This window comes from Scyliorhinus torazame, chromosome 12 (genome assembly GCF_047496885.1).
Source record: "Scyliorhinus torazame isolate Kashiwa2021f chromosome 12, sScyTor2.1, whole genome shotgun sequence".
In the NCBI taxonomy this organism is placed as follows: Eukaryota; Metazoa; Chordata; class Chondrichthyes; order Carcharhiniformes; family Scyliorhinidae; genus Scyliorhinus; species Scyliorhinus torazame.
Window position 1 is genome coordinate 129,386,338 of NC_092718.1, and position 27,686 is coordinate 129,414,023.

Consider the following 27,686-nt stretch of genomic DNA (forward strand, 5'->3'; position numbering starts at 1 on the left):
GTTATCCAAGTGCCAAGCAGCATTAAAGGAAAGCGGTGAGCACTGATCGGCGTCTGTGTAAAACTCCGAGAGTTACCTTTGTAAGTCCATACTTTTTTGTTATGCGCAATCCTCCCTAACCATGAATAGCATAGTTTGCAAATCTTGCATACACGTCGGATGAAAAATATAATGTTAGCCTCTGTTGCCGCATTGCATGTATTGTCATCATGAACAGACAATCGATTTTGAAGTTAGATATGTTGGCATCCGCAGGTCATTCATCATTCACAATTTTGATGAAGGAGAACTTAATATTGCCTGTACAGAGGGTAGGAGGAGGGGAGGAGGGAAATTGCCAACGGCTTGGCTTTGTTCGATATTCTTTGCACAGGTGTCTGTTCTGTAACATAGCAAATAATCAGAGCGAAAAATAAGATACCCATTTGTTTAAGTATCTAAGAATACAGCTTTCCCCGGGATGTTTATTATTTATTTTCTAACATTGTACAAGCTTTTAGCATACTTTAATGGCAATGTTGTTATTGGGAGGTGGCATAGTGGACTTGTCACGGGGCTTGTGACTGAGAGGCGAAGAATGGTCGTTGCAACCGAGTGCGAATCCTACCATGGCAGAAGTCCGCTTAATTCCGAGTGCCTGGACTCGCAGCAATTCACATTTGTTTGATCCTTTCTAGTGTAGAAACAAGGATGCGTACCCTGGACCATGCCTTCTGGCATTACATATGTTTCCATCGCAGACCGGAGCAACCACGAGCAGCGACCGCCTGCCCAGCGACCGACCCCGACTGGAGATCTCCAACAAAGCGAACATCCAAGGCCCCAGCAAAAAACTCTTTAACTTACCTGGCCCAGGAGAACTGCCGAATCCTTTCCCTGGTGTAGGCCCGACTGGGAACACGCCGCAGTTCGACCACATGGCCTGAATTCCATATATCACCACCTCTTCTGGCAATATTATTCCCAAACTACATAACTCCCCACCTCTTACCATTAAAGATTGACTAGCACCCATATCTCTTAAAATTGTGACTTCTTCACCTGCTCATCCTGATACACATCAGTATACTTTACCCACACAAGCAAATTCTTTAAAGAGATCTGACACCTTCTTATCAATCAGCTCTTGGTCAGGCTTGCAGTCTTTTGCACCCCCTACGCTTCACTTGGGCTTTCCTTTATCACTTTAACAAACCCCACTGTCGTATCCTGTTTTACTACGTCAGTATTCCCAGTGTTTCTTTTCCAACCAGCAACTCTGTGACTTTACATGGCCTAGTTTATTACAGTGAGAACGTTTGAAAATTTTCAATGTCTCTTCCACCCTCCTGGATTTTGTTTTAAATCAGAGATACACTCTCCTTATTATCTCCCATCAGATCTCCTTTGCCTCTACCACTTGAGTGTTTCCCTTTTCGCCAGATGCTATCCCTCACAGCTGAAACCGATGTCGGAAACCAAGCTAATTCATAATCATCTGCCATGTTTGCTGCTAACCTCGCAGTTTTAAGCTCTGCTCTTTCACATGAGTTCTCACTACATCAGAAATTGAATTTTTCGGCTCCTCCAAAAGTATAATTTATCTGAGAGCTTCATACGTTTGGTCTAGTTTCAACGCCCTTATGCACCTATCAAAATTACTCTGTTTGATCTAATCAATCTCCATGTATGTTTGACCTGGTTCTTTCCTTAACTTTCTAAACCTTTGTCTGTAGGCTTCAGGCACTAGTTCAGATGCACCTAAGATGATTTTTTTCACCTACTCAGACGTCCCAGATACCTCCTACGGTAGTGATGCAACCACTTCACTAGCCCTACCTGCCAGCTTTCTTTGAATCATTAATACCCACATGTCCGGTGGCCATTTAAACTGTTTCGCTACCTTCTCAAATTAAATGGAAAATGCTTCTACATCCTTCTCATCAAACCTTGGCAATGCTTAGACATATTTAATTAGATCTCCACCAAGCCTTCGACTATGACGTTCTTCCCCTTTATCCTGATCACTATCCATTAACTGTCCGTTTCCATCCGCCAATTTTAACTGGCTATAATGTTTCATGACAATTTTCTGAAGATCAATCTCTCCGTCTTTTTCCCTTTCCTCCCTTTATGTTTCTTTTTCCCTGATGTGTTCCTCCCTTTATCTTTCTTTTTGAACTGCGAGGGTCATTCTTTCTTTCCTCCGTTCTTCTCTCTCTTTTTCTTTTTGCTGTCTATCTCTTTCTCTCTCTTTTTGGCTTTCCTCTTTATCGTATTCAAGCTGCTTTAATTAGTTTTCATGTTCAAGTTGCTTAATCTGCAACTGAATATGTGCCATTTCGAATGAGTCAGGCTGTATCTAGGGCAATTGTAAATGCTCAGCTACCGAGTGAACTCCGTCTTCTTTAGTATGCTGTCAGGTAACGTGAACTGCAACGTTTTTTTCCAAATCTAAAAGCCTTTTTTAGTCTCTGTTCGTAAGGTACTGCATGTGGCCTTATCCATCCCCCAATACTTCCGAGCCTCTGAAAGTGCCATTCTCTTCTTATACTGAAATACCACACCTGAAAAGCAATCACAAATATGCTCACCCCGCACTTTATTTAATTTCACTGAGCCACACAATAGATACAACTTTATCCCGGACGAGTCCCCAATTTGTTATGTGCCAGGGATTAGAGAACCCCAAAATGTGTCATGGAGTTCATCTGACCAACAAGTTTTAATAGGTTGTGGTTATGGGAAGCACACGGGTCTGCATTACAGGTGTAGTGCTACAGCGAGTTAAAGTACTTTTAAATTAAAGCAATGTTTATTTATGAAACCTGTTCACTCTTTATAAACCCACAGTAAACATCTGAACAACTATCGACACCAATCATCCCCACTGGTACAATATTCTATAAGTAACCCTTAATCTTTTCTTGCAAAATCCATAAGACGAAATACTCTTTTTAACACAGAGATCAGATCAAAATTAACTACTGAGAGCAGTTATCACTTTGAAAACAACCAAATGATCTGGAGATAATATTTAGGTTGCAGACAGATCCGTATACAGCTGCTTGCTTTTCCCGAAGCTATCCAGCTCTCAAAACGAAACTAAAAACACCCTGTAGCTGCCTGCTTAAAAACGAAAGTGAAAGACAGACAGCCCAGCTCCAACCACGCTCTGACATCACTGCAGCTATTCAATAAACAACCATTTCGGAAAGATACATCCACTACAGCTATTTAATAAACATTCAGTTCTTATAGGTTCTATCACATGACACTGGGCAGAGGGGAGGGGGCGGCGCAGAGGGGAGGGGGCGACGCATGGGTCACCGCACAAGGAATGCTTTAGTCGGTAGTGAGCGGATGTGTGGTGGGGGTCTTCTGACATTGGCGTCGGTAAGCAGTTTCCAATGGGACTAGGAGATGTGAAAAGGGGGGGGGGGGAAGTCATCGATGCTGGGTGAGGTTTATCGAGCGGATGTGGACGGGGGAGAATCAGGGAAGGGGGGAGAAGTATGATGTTAAAAATGGATAGGGACGGGTCAGACCCAGAGAGCAGTGCCTGGAGTTATCATGATGGTCGATAGGAATGGAAGGGGAAGAGGGTAGACTTCCTGTTACGCTGGTTACGTGGAATGTGAGGGGGTGGGAGGCCCAGTGAAGAGATCGAGGGTGCCAAAGCTCCTGAAGAGATTGAAGGCTGATGTTGCGATGCGTCAGGCCATTCACCTGAGCGTTGAGGATCAGGTGAGGCTTTGGAAGAGCCGGGAAGTCAGATATTTCACTCGGATTTTGATGGCAAAGTGCGGGGGTTAGCGGTCGTAATTAGTAAAAGAGTGCAGTTCCAAATGGAGTAACAGGGGCATTGGAGGCCCAGATTGGTGGCGTTGGCAACCGTATATGGACCGAACTGGGATTGTGTAGGGTTCTTTAAGAAGGCGTATGGGGCAATTCCCGACTTGGATTCACATGCGTTGATAGGTGGAGACTGGAACTTGGTGCTGGAACGAAGATTGGACAGTTCGAGGCCGCAGTGGTTCGCCCAGTTGTTGGGGGAGGGGGGGGGGGTTGCGTTGACTGTACTTATGGAGGAAATGTGGCGGAGTGGGCCCCTGGAGGTTTTTGCTGCTGGGTGAGCGAGAGTATTCGTTTTTCTCTTCAGCCATGAGGTCAATTGGTGGATAGATTGTTTTGTGCTGGGATAGCCGTTGTTTGCCGGTTTTAAGCGGCCCGAATACTCGCTGATTGCTAAATCGTATCATGCGCCGCAGTGGGTAGACAGGATGTTGGGGAAGGGACAGTGCACTGGCCGTTGTGGAGATTGCATCTGGGGTTGGTGGGGGTCGACGGTTTTGTGATAAGATTGGGAAAGTAATTGAGGAATACGTTGGGTTGAATTTTACGGGAGAGGTTTTGCAGGCCGTGGTATTGGTTGGTATGAAGGCGGAAGTGAGGGGGGTGGTGATATCGTTGAAGGCAAAGGTTGTCAAAGAGTAGAGGGTGGAGCAGCAAAGATTGATAGACGACATAATGAAGGGAGACAGGAGGTATGCAGAGGATGTGGATCCAGCACTTTTGGAGAATAGCAAGAGGTCGCAGGTGAGCTTTCATGGCTGTCCACAAGGAAGATGGTATGCCAATTGAGGTTGGCGAGGGCAGCAGTCTCTGAGTCTGGGGAGAAGGCGGCGTGCATGCTGACATGGCAAATTCAGAGAGAGGCGGTGGTGAGGGAAATTGTTCAGGTGCTCGATAGGACAGGGTATTTGGTAGTATCCCCAGACCAGATTAACAGGATGTTGGAGCAGTTTTATGAGAGGTTTTAGGTTGGATCCACCGGGGGAGGATCGTGAGATACAGGAACTTCTGGATGGGTTGGAATATCCGAGTTTGGGCGATGACCAGAGTGCCACATTGGAAGGGTTGATCGGGGAGCAGGAGTAAAAGGCAATGGATGGATGTGATCTGGGAAAGTAACAGGGCGGGATATGTTTATGGTGCAGTACTCTCAGAAAGTTAGGGATAAGTTGGCGTAGCTGATGCTGGGGTAGTTTCAGGCGGCGATAAGGAAGTGGGTGTTGCCACAGACTTTGGGGTAGGCATCGATCTCCTTTTTTCTAAAGAAGGATATGGATCCAACAGAGTGTGGGTCGTACAGGCCCATATCACTCTTGAATGTGGATGCCAAGGTGTTGGCTAAGGTGTTGGTGGATAGATTGGCGGAGTGACTCCCTATGATAATAGGGGAAGCTCTGACATTGTTTGTGAAATGGATGCAACTGTTTTCGAATATTAAGAGGGTACTCAATGTAGTTATGGCACCCAAGGGGAAGGAGGCGAAGGTGGTGGTGGCGCTAGATACCGAGAAGGCTTTTGATCGCGTACAGTGCGGTATGCAATGGTGGTTTTAGAGCGGTTTGATTTGATTGGGCCGCGATTTGTGGGGACGATTATTACACAGCGAACTGAGGGCGAGTAGTGCACAGGAAGACCAACCCACCTTTCCAAGTCTGCCTTCACAGGTACGAAGAGTATGCGTTTGGTGTATTTTTCTGTGCACGGTGGGCCCAGGTCGGGATGTCCTCTGCTCCCCTGTTGATTGCGCTTGGATTGAGCCTTTGGCCATCGCGTTGAGGAGTTTGCCCGGAGGGGGGGTGGAGGGGGATAGTGCGGAGGGTGGGATGGACATAGGGTATCTTTATACGCACATAATTTGTTGTTGGAAATGTCGGAACCGAGTGCGTCAATGGGAGCTATATTGGAAATGTTCCGTGTGTTTGTATCCTTTTCGGGGTACAAACTCAATTTGGATAAAAGCAAATAATGTGTGGTGTGCCTACCGGGGGTTGGGGCGGCGAGGACGGGTGGATGCCATTCCGTAGGGCAACGACTTACTTTCGATTCTTGAGGGTGCAGGTGTGACGGGATAGGGGGTGGGGGTGGCTCCGAAGGTATAATCTTACTAATTGTGTGGGGAGGGTGAAGGCAGATTTGGCAATGTGGGATGGTCTTCCTCTGTCGTTCGCTGGTCGGGTGTAGGCGATTAAGATGAAAGAGTTGCCTCAGTCTTTATTTATTTTTCAATGCCTGTCGATCTTTTTCACAAAGGCGTTTTTTAGGTAAGTGGAGACGTCGTTAGCAACAGCGCCGCTCCCGATGACCTCGGGAAAATATTGAGGCTCGCTGGAGGCAGTGGCAATTTTGAAGATCTGGAGACAGCTGAGGCAGCACTTTATGTTGTGGGCGGGGTCAAGGAAGGTGCCGATTCGGGGGAATCATACGTTTGAACCAAGGAAGTGGGATGGGAGTTTTCGGAGATGGGAAGAGAGGGGAGTTAGGGTGATATAGGGTTTGTTTTTCGGGGCTGGGGGGAGGCGGTTAGGGTCTGGAGGAGCGGAGGGCTAAAACTGGGCTTCGGAAGGGCGAGACGTTTAGATACATGCTGGTCCGAGATTTCTCCAGGAAAGAGGTACAGTGTTTTCCGTTGGCTCCGGCCCCAACATTGTTGGAGGAGGTATTGACGACAGGGGGAATGGAGAAGGGTGTGTGTGTGTGGGGGGGGGGGGGGATTGTCGGCGATTTATCGCGTGATTCTGGGGGAGGACAAGATATTACTGGAGAGGACTATGGCGAGGTTGGAGGAAGAGTCTGGGCGGTCACAGAGCGTGAGGAGCTCCGGAGGATGAATGCCTGAACATCGTGCGCGAAGTTGGGCCTGATAACGTTCAAGGTGGTGTATAGGTCGAACCTCACGAAGACGAGAATGAGCCGACTCTTTAAGAAGGTGGAGGATGTATGTGAACGCTGTGGGGTGAACCCCGTCAGTCACGTTCATACGTTTTTATCCTGTCCAAATCTGGAAGGGTATAGGAGGGAGCTCTCCATGGTAATCCCAAGGATGGTGCACGTGAGGCTCAAACCAGGGCCCTTAGAAGCCATATTCGGGCTGTCGGGCCAGCTGGGGATGAAGGCAGGAGTGGAGGCAGATGTCTTGGCATTCGATTCGCTGATGACCCGAAGATGCGACCTGTTGGGGTGCCGGGCAACTTCTCGGCCCTGTGCGTCGGTATGGCGGGGGTACCTGTTGGAGTTTTCAACGCTCGAGGACGTGAATTTGAATTTGAAGGGAAGGATGGAAGCGTTCCCCAACTCATGATATTTGTTTATGATGCACTTTGAAGAATTGGATGTTATCGAACATTCGTGGCCGAAGTGGTGGTTGGGGGGGGGGGGGGGGGGGGGGTGCGGCTGGCGTGGGCGTCTGGAATGTATAGTTTAATGGTGATTATGCACGGGACGATTTTGGATATTTTTGGGTGAGAAACTGGTTGTTGGCATGGGGATTGCCACTGAATTTGAGATTGTTGATTGTTTGTTGGTGGGAGTACATTTGATGGAATTATGAAAAAGGAGGAGAATAAAAATATTCGTTAAAAAACAGCGCGAATCCATTCAACTTAAATCATGGATTCATATTGAAGCAATTTCATGTTTTTAAAAAGCAGCATGAAACACTGGGTTAGAGATACAGTCACATGCATACCAGAATAAATGGACAGATGCACACATGAATAGATAGATAGAGAGATAGATAGATAGATAGATTGATAGAAAAAAGAAAAGCCGCCAGAGTCCCTTGTTGTACGTTTGGCAGGTGTTGTGTAAAGAGTCAAAGGTTCTGCTCCATTTCCACGATCACCTTTAATTTACTTCAACAGACTGCACAAAACTCTAACATCACATCACCTGACACAAAAGCCACCTGAAGCCCCTTTACATATCAGTGTCAATTATTGGACACGTAACCTAAATGACACAATGATTTGGAATGCCTCTTAACCCATTACTTAACAGTCTTCTCTTGGAGAAAAAAATAATTAGGTGAAAACAAAATTACAAGAAACTCAAAAACAGAGACGCAATTTCCCGCCTCCTTTTTTTATAGAAGAAAAAAAAGCAGTCACGGAAACAGGCCCCCTTCATTAACAATATCCAAAAGTTTCTGTGAGCTAGCCCCTCTTGTTGTAAAACAGTCTAATAATTGATAGCCGCTGACAACCTATTTTATTTTTGATATTTCCCCTCTACCAACATCTGCTTCAAACTTGCAATGCCTATCCTTAACCATTTTTCATTGACACTTTTTGTAGAGTGCACATTTTCCCACAGGAATTTATTGTCAATGTGACATTCAATAGGTATATTAACCAAATCCCCTAATCCCAAACTTTCTGTCAATATCCGAGACATATAAAAGACCATAACCGCCGCCTCTAGAAGGCTTAACGTCTCCGCAGACAAAGTGCTTTTGACCACTCTCCTTATTTTTTTTGTTTCCCACACAAGAGGGCAACGTTTTGCATTGTTCCCCAAAAGGTAAATTATAAAACCTCCTGCACTTGAAACCTCATCACATCAATTTACATAGGAGGCATCACTATAAACTATGAGTTTCAAGTGCCGAAGGTCACCTAAAACAAGAAACCTCAAAACACAGTCCTGCATTTTTAGTTTGACCAACGCCTTATTTGCTCTTATTATGTCTTCCACTTTGGGATCATTCGTTTTTTGTACTCAACTCTAAGACATCAAAACTCACGTCCGGTCTAGTCTGCCGATTTAACCAATTCCGTTGCCCAATTAAACTACACTCGATTTACATGCTGGAAACCTTTGCGTCTTTTTGTGAAACCCGGCCACGGCTAATTGCTATTGGGCTGATGCTTTCCAAATAAGATTGCTGACGTAAAGTTGCCCCGAACTTAGTCTGTCCGATTTCCAATCCAATATATTAAATGCACTGGAAGCCTGAATTCCAACCCTGAATTATTTCCTCAAACCAGAGATTACAATAGCTTCGAAATCACTAATCCAACCCCACAAAAAGTCATCGACATGCATCATAAAGATGCCAGAAAGATTTCCGCCATAGCGCCAGTAAAACATTGACGGATCTGCTTTCAACTGTCAGCAGCCTAACCTTAACAACACTGACCTCACCGAAAAATGCCACACTCTAGATGTATCATTTAATCCATAGACACATATGTTCAACTTCCAGAGAACCCCTTCTGTATTGGCTGCCTCTTTAGGAGGACGGAGAAAAATGTCTCTGCTAGAAGGTAGCTTTTACATCTATAGATTTGCATTCCCATGACTTTTTGGCTAATAGAGCCAAGAAGATCTTTAAAGTAACCTTTCCTGCAGTAGGTGAATCTACCCTTACATCCTGATCTTCTCAGATTTATTCAAATCCCCTCGCCACAAGCCTGGCCTTTGCCTGATAAGTTTCATCCGGAAGACCCTTTTCTGTGCAAATCCATCTGTGGGATAGAGTTCTTTGTCCCCTCTCCGGTAGTTCAATGTAACCCTCAAATTCATTCCAACTAAGCAGTTCCTGCTGTTTGGCATCTTTGATGACTTTTTCAGTTAACTTATTGGAGGCCACCAAAATCTCACGTGCATATGGGCTTCTACTCCGATTAGTATTTGTAGTCTTACTCATGTTCCGAGAACTTGATAAACTCCGTCCCCTTCCCCACCTGCAATCTCGTTCTGTACTGCGACTGCTTGATCTTTCCCTTCTGTTGTGGGATGTCCTGTCAATAGTTCTCGACATTTTCCTGCAGAACTGTTCACTATCCGATGTATTATCTGAACTGGCACTGCGTTTCTGTGCCCTCCATTTTTGCACTTCGTGTTCCCTATCCATTGTCATGACTCCCTCCCCTGAATGCTGCACATTCAACCAATGATTATACTTTCCAGTGGCCTTCCCTGCTCCACTGGGAACAGTTGCATCATGTCATTGCCTGGACTCTTCAGGCAAGTCTGTCACGTCTGTACCGACTTTTGGCAGTTGTCCTTTTGGCAAAGTGGCCTGTGTTTAATTATCAGAAATGTAGTGTTCCTCTAGATAAACCCTGTCTATATCAGCTAACTGGTCCTCATAGTTCTGTAACACGTGCATATCCGATGTCCTTGTTTCCTCGTCATGTCTGTCTGTTCTGTATAAATTTGAAAATGTGCAATATGTTCCCATTATCCTTGATGAACATACTCCAACAGTTTGATTGCCATGTTGCAAAATAATTGTTTTCCCATCTATGCCTATCATCTTCCCTGGGCCTTACCATTCATTAAAATTATCTCTCTTATAGTATATTATGTCTCCTTGCTGAAAAACGGTATTTGATGGCCGCACATTATGCCTCAAAGCTCTGCGAATTCTTTCAGAGATTTCTGCTTCAAAAAAGCTTTTCGACTGCTATGTAATGCATTTAAATGCTTAGCAAAGGCAGAGCTAATCGTAGTCCCTTCCCAAGCTGGAGGCTGGTCATCCAAAATGGACGGAATTTTAGGATTTCTACCAAACATTAATTGACAGGGACTATAGCCCACAACCATCTGCAACGAATTATTTGCGTGTACCGCCCATGCTAATGCTGAATTCAGCTTGCAGATTGTTCTATCTGCCAAAATTTTCCAGAGCATGGCATCTATTACCGCATGGTTTATTTCACACACACCATTACTAAATGGGGTTTCTGCAGCCGTATTCAGAGCTGTGAATTTCACGTTTTCACACATATCCCTAAACTCATCAAGAGCAAATTCTCCCCCATTGTCCGTAAGGAATTTTGCCGATGTGCCATTTCTGTTCCTATCCATTTTTCCACGATTTGATCCAGACTTACTCTCTTTTATTTACTTCGTACAATCGTTGATAGACTAAATCTGGTTGCTAAATGTACAAAATGCAAAATAAATATATGATTGGCGTTATTCCAAACCTTAAGCTCCAAGGCAACAATGTCGATAAAATCCCTGGCCAAAGTTAGGGTTACTATCGGTCGTACTGGTGTCCTTCTGAATTTCCTACAAACTTCACAGCGACCACTAACCTGTTCTATTAGCTTACTATAGTCGTCATCCCTTACCCCTGCATCCTTTAATAGATTTTTCAGCCTCCGAGGAAACGGATGCGCAAATTGCCTATGTAGGATTAATACAACAAGCTTTTTATCAGCTAAAGTCCCATTTTCAACTGTCATTAACACATCCTTAACAACTCTATTTGAAATACTATTTGTCAGTAATGGAATACAATAGTGTCCCGACTGTGTAAATTGTAAGTCCACCGTCTTTCCAAAAACTTTTGCCTTATCCTCTTCCATATCCAGTTTCACGTGTGCTTTCTTCATCGACAGTCTGCTCAGCAGTAAAGGTATCTCATTGATACAGCGTCAGTGCTAATTAAGTGATTCACTCCGGCTATATTGCAAGGGATCACCACTCTTTTAAGCGACTTCAGAGTATTATCATTACCAAACCGGAAACTTGTGGAACTTTCAAATTCCTTAACCTTGTTACGATTTTCAGCCTTCAAGGACTCCAGGTAACATTTTAACCAGTCAATTCCACACACAGGCGATGTGCAGCCACTGTCCAATACAGCAAAATTGAAGGATTCTGCAACCAAAACCTTCATTATAGGCGTAAAACAGCTTGTTAATAGGTCAATGCCTTATTTCTGGTCACTACGTTTTTACTCTTCTGACTCTTCCGTGTCATGTGTCATTTCAAACACTCTATATAACGGTGTTGGACAGTTGAAAGCATGATGGTATTGAGAGTCACATCGAAAACATTGATTTATCATGCCCAGTGCATTTCTGGGGTTCGTCTACCTATTGTAGGTTCTAACTGGGTTTCTGTTTTCATAATTTCCGGGTGCCGATCTCCTTCGAAAGCCTTGGAACCTGTTTGTAGCCGTACGATTTCGGCATCCTGTTAGTAGTGTATCTTCCATATTCTGCATTGTTGCAGACTGCCCTATTTGGGTCATCAGAGCACTCAGAATCGAATGCTTCACCAGAAACGTTTTTAAAGCTTCTGCCATGTGATCGAATAAGGTATCCGTATCCGCAAACTAAACTCCTGTCAAAAACAGGAGCCTATCCATGTTGCGCACTCTAGCACAGTCAAGTAATTTAAAGGCCAACACAGACTGTGGAAATTCCAAGTTGTGTTTCTGCAGCCTTGTATATAGTCTGCCAAATTCCATTATATAGTATTCAATGGAGAAATCCTCTATTTTCCGGAAACTATGAAAACCCGGCCATGCTTCATAAGCACTTAACAAGTCGTCCTTCTTATACATCTTATCCGTATAACGTAATAAAGTCTGCAGAACGTCTTCTGAGTCTAACTCTTCCAATTCCAGCTCATAAAACACTTCGCTACGAATGTTACTGTCATAAGATACAGAAAGAGCCAATGCAATACCTTGTTTTCCCTTTCCCCAGGCAGTTACCTTAGTCTACATAACTACTGCACTTCTCCATTCGTCTCACGATACCCTTTCAGAAAAAAGGGGGGGGTAGCCATATCCCGCCACCTTTATCCTTTTTTCAGCTTCAGCCATATAGCTTTGGGGGGGGGGGGGGGCGGTTCTTCGCACTCACTCCTTGGTTAGGTCTGGAAAAGTTGTATCTTTCAACCCTTCACATTTGCACAGCAACCAACATCTGCTACCATTTGTTATATGCTTTGCAGCTGTTGTATAAAGAGTCAAAGGTTCTGCTCATTTTCCACAAACACCTTTCATTTGCTTCAACAGACTCTGCACAAACTCTAACATTACATTACCTGACACAAAGGCTCCCTGAATCCCCTTTACATATCAGTGTCAATTATTGGATACTTAACATAATTGAGACAATTGATTGGAATGTCCCTTAACTACTTAACATCCTTGATTATCATAGGCTGCTTTTCCCTTTGAGGCGAAAGTTGAGTGATCGTGATTGAATCTGAGAATCACCATTCTTCAGGCTAGAGACAAGGCTGAGAAGGTGGATCTTGATAATTCGCCTCAGGCGGTATGTGAAATCCACGCCTGCTGTTTACCTGGCTCTACATCAGGAATCAGTTATTTCAGCCAACAGAACTAAACCGTTAATTCAAAAGTTTTGTGAGTTCAACTTCAGCTATTTATATAAGTAGCTGCGGTTTTCCACACAAACTGTCTCAACTTTGCTATGTTATGCTGGATAGAAAATGAATCATGTCTCTCTTGGCTAAAGACGAGACACTTAACTATTGACATTTTATTATGATTGTCTATATTTCACGCCTAATTTAAACAGATATGTTTCTGGTTGAAACATTTTCCTTTATTATTTTGTTAAAATCTCCTTTTTTCTCGATCCATGTTTTCGTTGTCTTATGGTCTTATGGTCTTAAGTTGAATTTGGTATGCTATGAAAAATAATGGAAATGCATGTAGCCGGCACTGGCGGCTCTTCCGTCGCAGTATTTTCTAATACCTCGTTGAAGTATGCATGTTACATTCTCGCAGAAGAGGCATTAAAAGAAAAAGATAAAGATATTTCCAATTTAAAGTGGTTATTGATGGACTGGAAATATACATGACCACGACATGTACAGACAGATTCTGTGTGGGCTGTCTGTTTTCTTTTACATTACAACATGTTATCTCAACCAATACTCTACTTTATAACATAACGTAACGTATTATGCCTTGTTCCGTCAGTACGCTGATCTGTGTCCTTCGTACATTTGGCGTCGATGTCGAAATTTACTATCCAGGTTATCCAATGGACTCTTATTTCCATAGAACTTGGACTTAATGTAAACAAGAATGCATAATTACGCACAAAAATAATGAAACAAATGCCGATTTGAATTCGAATTTAGTAGACTAAACGGTGATTATCTCGTTTGCTGTGTTCGGCAAAGAGTAAATATCGAGCACGATTTTTCTGGATAAGCATTGAGGGCCGCTGGCATAACCGTTTTCCAGTGTTTCAGAAAATATGTTAAAGTGCCGGATCGTACGCACTATCATGTGGAAGTAAATTGTGTTCTGGTCTATGTCTACAAGGCTCGTCTGAGAGCTTGACTAAACAATCATGATCTAAAGTTAGGAATTAAAACCTTTGAACATGGAATACTACATTGCAGGAGGAAGCCGTTCGAACTATCGAGTCCGTACCGACCCAACAAAAACGCACCTGTTCTTGGCCCAGTCTCGCGCCCTATCGCCGTGATCACACCTAACGTTTGGACATTAAGGGGAAACTGGGCATGACCAATATGCCTCACCGTCACATATGTGAACTGTGGGGAAACTGGACCAGCATACCGGAACCCACGCAGATACCAGAACAATGTGGAAACTGCACACTGACAGTGACGTCAAAACCTGCATGAACCTGGGTCCTTGGCGCTCTGAGGCAGCATAATGAACCACGACGCCTTTCTTGCAGTTGTGGATGTGTACGGAGGGTGGGTAGAAATGGATTTCGCGGAAGCGGGTGGATGATGCAGCGTTTTGCATTGTCTTTAATATGACTTCAACACTGCAGTTGAAAATGCCCTACTAAATACCAAAACACCTGAAATTGGATAATGCAACTTGCTATTGGTTAGGATCTTACCGGCTTAGATGCGTATATTTGAGATCAAACGAAAATGTTTCTTCCCAACTCCAACTCAACGCCAGGTTTCGGTGCAATTGCGATCGAATTGTCTCGTTCCCGATCCGTCAATACAACGAAATAGAAATGTGTTACCTTATTTTCAAAATGGCAATATTTCTAACCATTGGCCACGGTAACCCAAGTTCTCAACATTGCACACGTTGAGACCCTTCCCTCCTTGAGACGCCTTAAGTTGCCACGACATTCTTTTATCGGTTTCTACCATTCGCATTGTTGTATACTTACTCAACAACTTCACCGTCTTCAAACGCAACATGAACGCAACCAAACTCAGCAGCTATTTAGGCAAGTGCGCTTTAACATGCAGAGAAAAGTCACCAATGTCCTTACTGATCAAGTTCTGTGATCGGAAATAAAACCCTCAATGTACTCTGAATCTAAATGCATTAATGTGATGCATCGCTACAACGTTTTCCGAACATTTATCAAAGTTATACTCTGTATCCTTCACAGAGGCCAAATTAGAAGATAAAGACAAAGGTGCATGCATCACTGATTCAGAGCTCGTGGAGTTTAGAATTCTCTGCGGTTGTCACTCGTAATGTCAGATATTGTCCACGTTGCCTTTGAGACTCCCTGACGACCACAGTGGTTGGAAATCACGAGGAAGGAAGAAACAAGGCACATCAGCAGCACCGTTTCGGAAAGTGGAATCATTGGAACTGATGCGACGAAGGCGAAGGAACTGGCAGAATAGGATGAAGACCATACAGGATGTGCATTGTGATGAACTCCAGTTGGTGAGCTAGTAATAGATCCTGGTCGACAGAGTATCCCCACCAATAGTTATAGAGACGTCCAGGCAAGGGAAACATGCCGGATATGGACCGTAATTAGGTGATCCAAGAGTGGAAATTGGAAGCCAAATTAATACCGTGTACAGGTTTAAACGGGGACATGAAGTGGGATGTAAACAGGCGCCAATGTACCAATAAAGGCGTGTGTGATATGGACGGAATATCACTGTAAAAAGGAATGTTCCACATACCCTATGAAGATACAGGGAAAACTGTGACCCAAGTGGTCAGCTATGACAATGCTTTTGGTTTGGAGGAGGTGATACGTATTAAAGGAGAGCTTGCTCATTGAGACGATTGTGCAACAAGACGGAAAGCAGTGGTGGTGGATGGGGAATTTCCAGCCATCTGCTCGAGCAAGAAGCCGAGAGATATCAGATCTTCCTTCTGGGAAACGAAGTAGCGAGGGATTGGGCATCCACAGTGAAGAGCAGGAGGTTAGGGGCGAATAACTGCGTCAATAAGATGTTGAAGGTCATCAGAGAAATCGTGGATGTAGGGTGGGAAGTGACTGGAGAAGATGATAGGAAGAAATTAGTTCGGTGGGCCACGAGCAGGCTGAAACGATGAGCCAACCGCGGCAGTCCTGCTTGTGACTTTTGGAAAGGGAGTAGAATCAGGCTGTTTGGGGTTGGAAGACAACGTGATTGGCAGTTGTGGAGCATTTACCTCCAGAGGAGAAGAGGTCAGTCACAGTAATCGATACCAATGTTTGGTGATCAGCGGTGGGGTCTTCGTTTAGAGGGAGGTAGAACGAAATGGATGTGGGTTGGCGCTGAGCCTCTGCGAGGAAGAGTTCAATACCCGGACAAGAACATTCTTCCCCTTGTCGGCGCTTTTGATGTCAAAGGCAGAGTTGCACCTGAGAGAGTGGAGTGCAGCAAGCTTAGAGGTTGAAGAAAGAAATAGAGTGTTGTTACTCCGACAGTTCTCAATAAAAACATCAAAAGCAAGTAACAGGCCACAGGGCGGAATCCACGTATAGGGAGAATAGTGGAGTCGGATAAAACGGTCGGTTCAACGCGACAGGCGCGGGGGGGGGCGGTATTTTGCCTGCAGAAATGAGCACAGAGACAAAGGCAGCGCAGGGGGGGGGCCAGTATTCTGCCAAACCGAAATCCGTTGAGGTGGGTCATAAGCGTAGGAGACCGAATACTTTGCTGTGTACAGCATGTTCAACCGCAGAGTGGGCGAGGTCATAGAGTACGGTGAATACATAGCAAGGGCTGTGGTTACAAACCATGGGGTCCGTGGACGTGAAGGGGGTGTACGGATCGGCATTGATGCTGTATAAATTCGCAGCTATCTTCGGCTGAAGGTGCAGCGTGGATGATCGAGCTCCAACTTCTGCTGTGATCATAAAAATGACAACTGGCAATGCCTGATTCACTTGGCGATATATCAAACGTTTGCTGAAGGCAATGTTTGCAGCGGTGACTCTGAAGCTTAGGATGTCCCGTGATACTGTGCTCCAGACGGCACTGTGCACCTTTACAAATCTTAATAATGATGAACTAGGCTGGACTACACACGGTAATGGCGTCCATGACCAAATGCAGTTCCCTCTACTCAATACATTGTGTAAATACAATACACAATGAACCGCCCTATCAGTCGACACTGGAGCCTGATAAAACTTTCATCCAGTGTCCTCGTCAGCCGACATCTCAATACCTTGCTCACAGGCGCGATTTCGATTGACACTTGCGATAGGACTGCTGAATTCACTCCAGGTATGTCCAAACATTACCATTGAGCCGCAGACAAGAACTGAGTTGACTCGACTATTATTTAAAAAAGGCTCTATTTAGGCACGTTTGAGGCAAAATTGAAGTCATTTGGACAACAGTTGACTGGGTGTGTTTTGTTTTTGCGCGTGGGGAACTATCTGGATTTGAAGGAGGGGCTATGGACCCCCACAATCTGCCCTCACACCCAAGAGAATGGGAGATAATTGTCGCTATTGGATTCTTTAAGTTTATTACTTTTTCAGAGGTATGTCACTGCATGCATCCATCTTCACAGTATTACCGGCGCAACCAAATTCAGATGATCAGTAGTGGCCGCTTTCCAAGAGCAATCGTAATTGGCAGGTCCGTAATAATAGAACTTGGTGATTGGTTTACTGGCACCAAAGTTAAACTTAAGATCCATACATGCAGGGAGAAAACCGGAGCACCAGGATGAAATCCACTCACACACGGGGCGAACGTGCAAACTCCAAACAGAATTGCAGAGAAACGGCAAATCAGGTTCAACGACAGGTATCGTACAAACAATTTCAGATTCCACCATCCGCAGTAATTTGTTGTTGTATGGTACACACAATATTTACCACATAGAAAGGCACCAAATGAAGTTAATCTGCACCTACCTGCACTGTCTTCAAGACATGTCGTCCAGGCGCGAGTGGAAAAATGACAACATGTTCCTGCACCAGGTCCATAATAATTCATAATTCACACCTTGGAATTGGAAGTGAAGCCTTTTAACTGGTCTCTTCATGTACAGCACTGTAAGGCATGTCTTTTTTCAGGAAATCCGTGTCTCCAATTTATCATGGGAAGGGGCAGAAAGCACTCAGTTTTGCACCGATGTGTATTATGCTTAACTATACAATTAATGCCTGTTAATGCGCAGTGGTTCAACCAGAATGCCTTTTTACCAATAAATTAAAATATGTATTTCGCTCTGCTGTGGTCAGCTGGCTGGTGAAGTTAAAGTAGCATTCATTTCGTACGTCTGCTTTGGACATCAGGTGCTGTTCATTAAATGTGCCTGTTATCTGTCTGTCCGAACAGATGATGAAATCGATCAACTAAAAAGAAGTATGTAAACAAAAGTAACAATTTCATTTTAAGGATTCGAAATCGCGTGCAAATTGCTTTCCCATCATTTTCGATTGACAGTGTACGAGATACTTGAATAATTAATCGCCCTGTTTCTAAGAGGGACGACATGGACACATTACAACGCTCTTGGACGAAACAGGAGAATAAAACAAAATACCTGCATGCAAAATTAAATGTGATATGCTGCCTGCCTAGTGAATCTCCAAGCGAGATAAACGCGGAATTAAATAGCATGACATCCAGAATAAGAAGGTATTCTCGGAATAACAAAGAATACATCGGAAAACAGAATGTGCATGTGAAACTAATGTTATCCAATAACTATCCACTGCATTCCTATATTCAGTGTGCCTTAAAAGGCGCGGAGTGATTTATTCTTCAGAATGTGGTAAAAAAAAGGACGAACAGAGGAAGGAATCGTTCCGATTTGAGTTGGCAAGACACCTCGCACTGTGAAAAATTAATTATTAGCTGAGTGACTTGAAGCCTTTTCATACAAACCCACGTTTTCTCGATCTGAACGATGTGCACCAGAATTGTTGTGTGTAAAAGGGAAGTCCGCAAAACCTTCACAAAAATCACTGGTCAGTCTGTTTAAATTCAATGGTGTGCATGTTTTTTAAAAAAGATTTAATAGTAGATTAATACTCAATATTTATAGAACCATAGAATCATAGTAGATATGTGCAGGAGGAGGCCGATCGGCACCTCGAGCTTCCTCTGCCATTGGTCACGATCACGGCTCATCGTCCAACACAGTAGCGTAATCCTGCATTCTTCACATAACCGTTGATTCCATTCACTTCAAGTGTCATATCTAGCCGCCTCTTGAATGTATTCAATGTCTTAGCCTTAATTACTTACTGTGGTGATGATTTCCACAGTCTCGCGACTCTTTGGGTGAACAGATGTATCCTTATCACTGTCCTGTATGGTATACGCCGACTCCTCCGACTGTCACCCCTGGTTCTGGATAAATCCACCATCGAGAACATCCTCCCTGCATCCACCCTATCTAATCCTGTTAGAATTGTATAAGTCTCATTGGTCTGATCTCCGACGCTAACAATCGTAATATAGTCAATCTCTCTTCATACGTCATTTCCGCCATCCCCGGGATCAGCCTCCAAAACATTTTTGCTGCACAGCCTCGAGAGCAAGAACATCCTTCCTCAGAAAAGCAGAGGAAAACTGCACGCAATATTCTAGATGTGGTCTCACCAGGGCCCTGAATAAATGCAAAAGTACATCCATGCTCCTGTGCTCGAAAACTCTGGCAATCAAACTCAACATACCATTTGCCTTCTTTCACGCCTTGTGCAAGCATGCTTACCTTCAGCGACTGGTGAACGAGGACATCCTTGTGCCGCTGCACATTTCCGTCTCCCGATTTGCAGCCATCCAAGTAGTAATTTGCCTTCTTGTTTTTTGATTCCAAAGTGAAGAACCTCACATTTGTGCAAATTCTACTGCATCTGACAGTGATTTGACCACGTACCCAGCCTGTCCAGATAATGCTGAACGAACTCTGCCTCCTCATCACATTTCACCCTCCCAAACAATTTGGTATTATCTGCACACTTTGAGATGTTATATTTTGTTCCCTAGGCCAAATCATATATATATATATTCAGAATAGCTGGTGCCCCAGCACCGATACCTGTGGCACTCCACTAGTTACTGGCTGCAAGCTGAGAAGGACCCGTTAATTCCTACCGAAAATTCCTTTATGCCAACCAGTTTTCTATCCATCTCGAAACACTTCTCCCAACCCCATGTGCTTAAAACTTGCGATAATCTCATACGCTTTGCGTAAGTCCAAATATACCGACTTCCCCATTGTCAACGCCAACAATTCCATCTTCAAAGCATTCCCATAGATTTTTCAAGCATGGTTTCCCTTTCATAAATCCATGCTGACTCTGTCTCATCCCGCCACTGTTGTCTAAATGCGACGCTGTAAAGTCCTTGATAATGGATTCGAGAATATTCCCCATTACCAACCTTAGGCTTACTGGTCTATAATTCCCTGTTTTCTCTCTTCATCCTTTTTTGAATATTGGTGTGGCATTAGCTACCCTCCAATCTGCATGGAAGGCTGAATAGTCTATAGAACGTAGTTATTTAACTTCAACACCGAAACTGTGAAGATATGAGGCGTGAGTTGGCGTTCGTAGATTGGGGAGCGTATTCTAAAGGGATAAGGGTGGATAGGCAATGACAAGCACTCAAGAAAGGCATGGAGGAACTGCAAGAGCTGTTTATTCCTCGCTGATGCAAAAGCAAATCCTGTATGATAACCACCAATGCATGCACTATTTGAGGGCAGCACGGTAGCATAGTGGTTAGCACAATTGCTTCACAGCTTCAGGGTCCCAGGTTCGATTCCCCACTGGGTCACTGTCTGTGCGGAGTCAGCAAGTTCTCCACGTGTGTGCGTGGGTTTCCTCCGGGTGCTCCGGTTTCCTCCCACAGTCCAAAGATGTGCACGTTAGGTGGATTGGCCATGCTAAAATTGCCCTTAGTGTCCAAAATTGCCCTTAGTGTTGGGTGGGATTACTCGGTTATGGGGATGGGGTGGGAGTGTAGGCTTGGGTGGGGTGCTCTTTCAAAGAGCCGGTGCAGACACGATGGGCCGAATGGCCTCCTTCTGCACTGTAAATTCTGTAAATTTAAAGAGCCACTTCCTCAACTTCTCCGGGATGTCGATGGCCAGCCTTAAATCCCATCAATTTTCCTAGCACCATTTGCCTACTAATATTATTCTCCTTCAAACCTTCCCTCTCGCTAAACCTTGCATTCTTCAACATTTCTGTTATCTGATTCGTGTCCTCTTTGGTTATGAGAGTACAAAAGTATGTATTCCGTTGCTTACCGAATCATTGAATCATAACCTTTACGGTGCAGAAGGAGACGATTCGGCCCATCGAGTCTGCCCCGGCTCTTGAAAAGAGCATCCCACACCCCCACCATGTTCCCGTAACACAACCTAACGGGTTTCTCAAGAGGGCGATAAAGTGGTAGATGGATTTCATCACAGAATTGATCATAGAATTTACAGTGCAGAAGGAGGCCATTCGGCCCATCAGGTCTGCACAGGCTCTTTGAAAGAGCATCCTACCCAAGGTCCACACCTCCACCCTATTCCCATAACTCAGTAACCCCACCCAACACTAAGGGCAATTCTGGACACTAAGGGCAATTTGTATCATGGCCAATCCACCGAACCTGCACATCTTTGGACTGTGGGAGGAAACCGGAGCACCCGGAGGAAACCGACGCACACACGGGGAGGATGTGCAGACTCCGCACAGACAGTGATCCAAGCCGGAATCGAACCTGGGACCCTGGAGCTGTGAAGCAATTGTGCTATCCACAATGCTACCGTGCTGCCCATTTTAACACCGAGACCAACGTCATGGTGGTCCACTGGTTAACCCTGCTGCCAGGGACCTGGATTTGATTCCGGCCTTGTGCGACTCTGTGGATTTTGCACGTTTTCCCTGCGTTTACATAGTGTGTTCTACACCTCAGTGTGTTCCTGTTGCCTCCCACAGAGTAGTGAGACAGATTGACCATGCCGAAATTGTCCCTTAGTGTTCAACGCTGTTCAGCTGTTTTGGGGTGATGGCGTTACGAGAAAAGGGCGTAAGAGGAGGCCGCGGTAGAGTGCTGTTTCAGAGGGTTTGGAGCAGGGCCGCTGGGCCGAATGGACACATTTTGAACTGTAGGCTGTTTGCGTTTCTCAATAAGTGTCAACAGTTATTGGGACTACGTAGTAAATGGAACTATACTAAGACAAGTTAGATGAAGTTAATGACCTTGACGTACAAGTGAGTAGATCCCTGAAGGCGGCAGTTCAAGAAGACAAGGTTGTAATGAAAGGATATGAAATTCTCTCCTTCATTGCCAAAAATATGTAATATAAAAGTAAGGATATAATATTGGAATTGGTAAGACTATAATTGGAGAATTATATGCATTTTTCCTCATCACATTGCTGGAAGGATATTTTGTATCTGGAGAGACTGCAGCTTAGGATTAGTGGAATGCTGTCAGGACTATAACAGTGTAGAACGGGGCCTAATTTAATTGTTTGGGTTATTTTCCTTGGAAGAAAAAGCGCTGAAGGGTGACTTGCTTAAGCTGCTTAAAATTATGAGGGGAAGAAATAGAGTGGACAGGATGAAATTGCATGGATTGGCGGAAAATTCGAATACCAGTGGACATAGATTCAATTAAAGTGTCAGAAGGTGTCGAGGGAAATCGACGAAGAATAATTTCACGCAGAGTATAGCAGGAGTTAGGAATGGGCTGCCTGAGTTGCAGATGGAGGAAGCTAACCTAAACTCATACAAAGAGTACCTGGAAATGCATCGTCAGTGCTCCAAGCCATAGGGCTACAGGCTTCGTGCAGGAATACGTGATTAGAAAGGGCACTTGGGTAGCCATTGTCTGACATAAGAAAGGTGGGCTGAATGATCTTCCTCGGTGATGTAACGTAAATCTGGTTGTATGGTTCTAATATTGGTTAAATACATGAAACGTGAGTGATTGGGGAAAATTGCCTTTTCGGTTGGAAAATAAAGTTGAAACCCAGAAATTAGCATCGCTTGGCCAATTTGAGGTCGACCACATTGAACGAAAATAAATTGTTCAGAAATGTGATAAAAGTGTACAGCATTATCGTGGGTCGACAGAATGTAAACAAATAAACTGTATTCACATTAGCTGCACGTAGAAAACAGGGGTCGCAGGTTGAAAATGACGTAGGCCATGTGTGGAAGGTGTCTTAATGCTCAAGGAGGTAACGGCGTGTCACTCGGCACTTTGTATCTGGTTCTCCAAGTGGGTCCAACGTATATTCCCATATTGTAAGGACTGCAACGCGTGGCAAATGATCTTTCAAAGCAACTCGTTGAGAATGCTGAACAATGATATAATTGTTGTGTTCAGACACCAACATGAAGCTGATGGATCCAACAATGTCCTACTTTGTATATAACGACAACATATTTTATTGACTGCAACACCAGCAATTTCGTGAAAATAAATAAATACTTATATCTTTATAATCGCGATCCAGAATTATCCAAGTGTCAAGCAGCGTTAAAGGAAGCAGGTAAGCAGCACGAGTGTCATCTGTAGAAAACACTGAGAGCTATCTTTGTAAATGTATAAGCTTTTGTAAGTGCAATCTCTTCGTCAATGTACGCAGCAATGTTTGTAAATCTTTCATACATGATGCATCAGAACTAGGGTTTAATCGCTTTTGCTGCACAGTATGTGACGTCAGCATGAAGTGATAATCGGTTCTTAAGTTGGATCCTTGATAAGCAATTCCATGCAATATGGCCTCGTCACGAGGTCATTACATATTCACAACTGTCAAAACGGAGAACCTGGGGCAGCACGGTGGGGGCAGTGGTTAATGCTGCTGCTTCACGGCCTTGAGGTCTCAAGTTCGATCCTGGCTCTGGTTCACCGTCCATGTGGATTTTGCACAATCTCCCCGTGTTTCCATGGGTTTCGCCCCCACAACTCAAAGATGTGCATGGTAGGTGGATTGGCCACGCTAAATTGCCCCTTAATTGGAACAAATGAATTGGGTACTCTAAGTTTATTTTTAAAAATGGAAAACCAAGTTTAGTAATTTTGCATGCCAGGTAGGGTGTGATGGGTCGCTGGCATCGGTGGAGTTCCAGCAATTTGAGAGAGTTTTGTTTGGTTGGAAATTGGGCGGGAATGTATCTGCTCTTCAACTGACGGAATAATGAATTTTATGAAATGTGTAAAAATGTTTTAAGAAAACTGCTTTCTTCACGGTCGTTATGTTTCCTTTGCCATCATTTGTCTAGTCTTTGATGCACATTTCTATACATGTCTTGCGATCGGATTCAGCACTGTTCCAATTTACCGGCTACATTTTTCACCATTGCAGGAACCTGTCATTTAGTCCGTCGATTCATAAAGTTGTTGTTGCAATGGATCTCGTTCTGACCTACAAAACACAAATGCAGGACATCCCTCTGCCGACCTACTTGCAAGTCCATGAAGTCGCACCCCTACACCTTTCTGCCGGCTTACGTGTTGCTGAGAAAATGATCCATGCCCGCGAATATCCCATTCTATCTGCATGTCAACCCAAGTTCCACCATCTGTATCAATGTGGTGATCGGAGAAAATTTAATTTCGCATCCAAATTACAGCACTCCACCCACATACATGAATGAAAATGGGCGAACTCCCGCTCCCTTACCCTCGTCAACGACATCGCTCAAGAACAGTAGCTGACAGTAAATAATTAATTTGAATTTAAAATGAGCTGCCTTACTTTAAAATAGCGACGTGATCTTGGCCCGGATATATTTGAAACCTGTTCCATGCACATCACTGTGAGATGTATGTGTATCTTCTCTTATGACGTCGTACGCATTCTAAATTGCGTCGATTGCACATTCATAACCATAAGGTTGCTTGCCTTGACCTCAAATGTAATTAACCATCTATATCTGTCTTCATATATTTCCTTTCTATATGTGCCTTAAGGAACTTCATTGAGCCTTCTTTCATCATGAAGCTTTGACCATTTTGCAAACGCCTCCTTATGCCTTTAGAAGACATATCTGGTTATCTGCTGCACCTGTGAAGCGTCGTTCGTTTACATATACTAACGGTATGTTCATAAAGCTAAGTTGCTTTTTCATTAAAAATATATTTTTCAAATAGGTACCAGGAAGAGTAAACTCTCGTATCATTGATTGAGTGTTGATGCTAATTAAATAACTCTGCGCGCTGTCACGATAGGCTACAGGATCAACTCGATCCTTATTATCGTTGCTCCATTGCCAGCCATTAGTCTGGGCGTGGTTGACATTTTACAAAATAGATGCTGTTCAAAATGCCGTGTTTGATTTGCTGTTCGCCATTTTATTTGGTTACCAAACACTTCTTTGGACAAATGAACTGGTTGTTCCCTCAATATGGAGAGTTGAATATAATTACCGATCGATCTTTCAACTTGAGAGTCATAGAATCTCGCGAGTTACTAAGTTGGATGAACATCCATGGTCATTAGTCCCAACCAGTCTGCGCCGGCCCTTCAAACGAAGGCTCCAAAAATGCCAACTCCCGCACCACCTCATCCCATCCTCTAACATCAAGCTGTGCTAAGGGGTAATTTAGAACGGGTAATTGTATGTAACGCGCACATATTTGGACTGCATGAGGAAACAGCACCATTCGTAAAAATCCACATCGAAACGGATAGAATGTAAAAACTTGCCAAATGCTCCACCAATATTCCAAGTTGATGGTGCGTGGACAAAAACCATGGTCCAATCAAGTGAATTACTCCATATGGTGGTACGAATAGTGCGACATAATGTATATCCTACCTGTCCGATCAACTTGTATTTAGCAATTGGTGGGCGAGGTAAAAGCACAAAATGGACAAATGAAAATGAGACACACATTTTCCTTATGGTTATTTGTAATTTTGGGTGGAATCTGTTTCAAGTTACTAAGTTGGATGAACATCCATGATCACAATGGTGAGTGGAGCAGATTCGAAGTTTCAAATGGCATGCAGCTGCTCCTATATTATTTGTTTCCAAAAATCTCCCCAGAATTAAATTAGGCGATCTAACAATTCATGGTTTAAGTACTACTTCGCAAGTATTACTTCGGCTTTCCAAACTGCACGTTAGTTTCGATTTTCAATGGCATATACCTCGCACGTTTGTTCGGCAAGTGTTCTTGCTGATGTCAACTGAATCCAGGGACTTTCGGTTCGTTGAAGAAGCTGAAATAAATGTTTGATCATATGGCTTATCGAATGGTTACATGAAAATGAACCATGTGGATTTCCTTTACCAAATTTTTGAATTCGACCAATAACTTCAAATGGGGTGCTCTAGAAGGACGGACTAATAGATAAACACGCACACAGGGATAGAAAGAAACAGAGAGATAGATAGACAGATCGATAGATAGATCGATAGATAAATAGACAGATAAATAGATAGATTATGGAAAGGTCGGAAGGAAAACGATACAAAAAGGGAGGTAAAGAGATAACGGGGAACTAGAGAACGATGTGCCGAACAATGGTAGTATGCACGTTTCAAGGGTGCATTATCAAAGATATCATAGCGTAATATTTCGAAAGCAAGGGTATAATCAGCAATGAAAGCATGGAACGAGGAAAGGAATATTATGCTTGAGAAATTAGTACAGTACCATAGACGTTCGCAAAGTTGCTTAACAGCTCTAGGGTCCGACGTTCGATTCCCGGCTTGGGTCGCTGTCTGTGGAGAGCCTACACGTTCTTCCCGTGTCTGCATGGATTTCCTCCGAGCGTTCCGGTTTCCTCCCACAGTCAAAAGATGTGCAGGATAGGTGGATTGGCCAGAATAAATTGACCCTTCGTGTCCAAACGTTTAGGTGGGGTTACGCATTACGTGGATGGGGTATACCTGTGGGTTTAGGAAGGGTGCACTTTCGCGGGACCGGTGCAGACTCGATGCGCCCAATGACCTCCTTTTGAACTGTAAATTTTATGATTTTATGAAAATTCTATGATCAACCATGATTATAAAGAACGTTGGAGAATCTTGAAGAGTCAAATCACCTCCACGTCCATCCCTTTTCTATGTCTGTTTCTATGTAAAACTATTCTTTATCATGGCTTGGGTCATTAGCAATAGTATGCTACCGCACAGCAACTTATTTTTATGCCTTTTCAAAACGTCATGTTGTCTCTTAATGTTGCAGGCCAAAAAAAAATCCAAATTTTCTCTTCCTTGGGAAGCAATTGAAGAAATGCATGCTCGGACGAATCTTATCTTCTTCTATGTTGCGGCATACTTAAATTGGAATTGATATAAACCATTATTGGCGTTTAACATGGCAACTTAATGTTGGCTTCCAATGTCTTGTTGATCGAAATTCCTCAGTTTAAGCTGTGGAAACAGCTTGGCTCACTGTTGCCGATGGCCCTGTTTCCGATTCTTAGCAATACTTATATAACTTGCGTCACTTGGACGGTGACCGTACTTTATTTGCATGCAGCCCGCACATTCATAGAATTGTCATTCCACATCGGCTTTGTGCAGGACCTGAAGGCACCTTGTACGTCGAAGCATGCAATTATATATCTATATATATATTTAAAGCACAACATCTGAAACTGCCTATTGCTTTTCGAATCAGTAAAAAACTCACTGCAGTCGTCGGATCTTTAAGAATAATGGGCCTATCCATGTTATTATCTGCAATTTATGTCTTGTTATATGATTCGCAAGTGCGGTAAAGCATAATTCTATGTTAAATGTGATTATATGAATATGCGTTTCATTTATTGTTCCTATGACTCATGCACTGATAGTGCATATGGAAATTAACAAGAAATGTTAATACAGAAGATGTCAAGTGGACCATTGAGCGGCATTTGTTGCAATACGCTCCAAATCATGAATGATGGAAATATGTTTCTCCCCAACAGAGAAAAACCTGCAACGAAAAGAAGAAGG

At 43.8% G+C, this 27,686-nt stretch overlaps 1 long non-coding RNA gene across 1 annotated transcript; it reads left to right on the forward strand.

Annotated features, from left to right (window-relative positions):
* Window positions 1–27,686, forward strand: LOC140387232 (uncharacterized). Its single transcript, XR_011933794.1, has 4 exons — window positions 1–35; window positions 18,103–18,129; window positions 23,240–23,275; window positions 27,659–27,686. It is a non-coding gene; the product is annotated as an uncharacterized lncRNA (long non-coding RNA).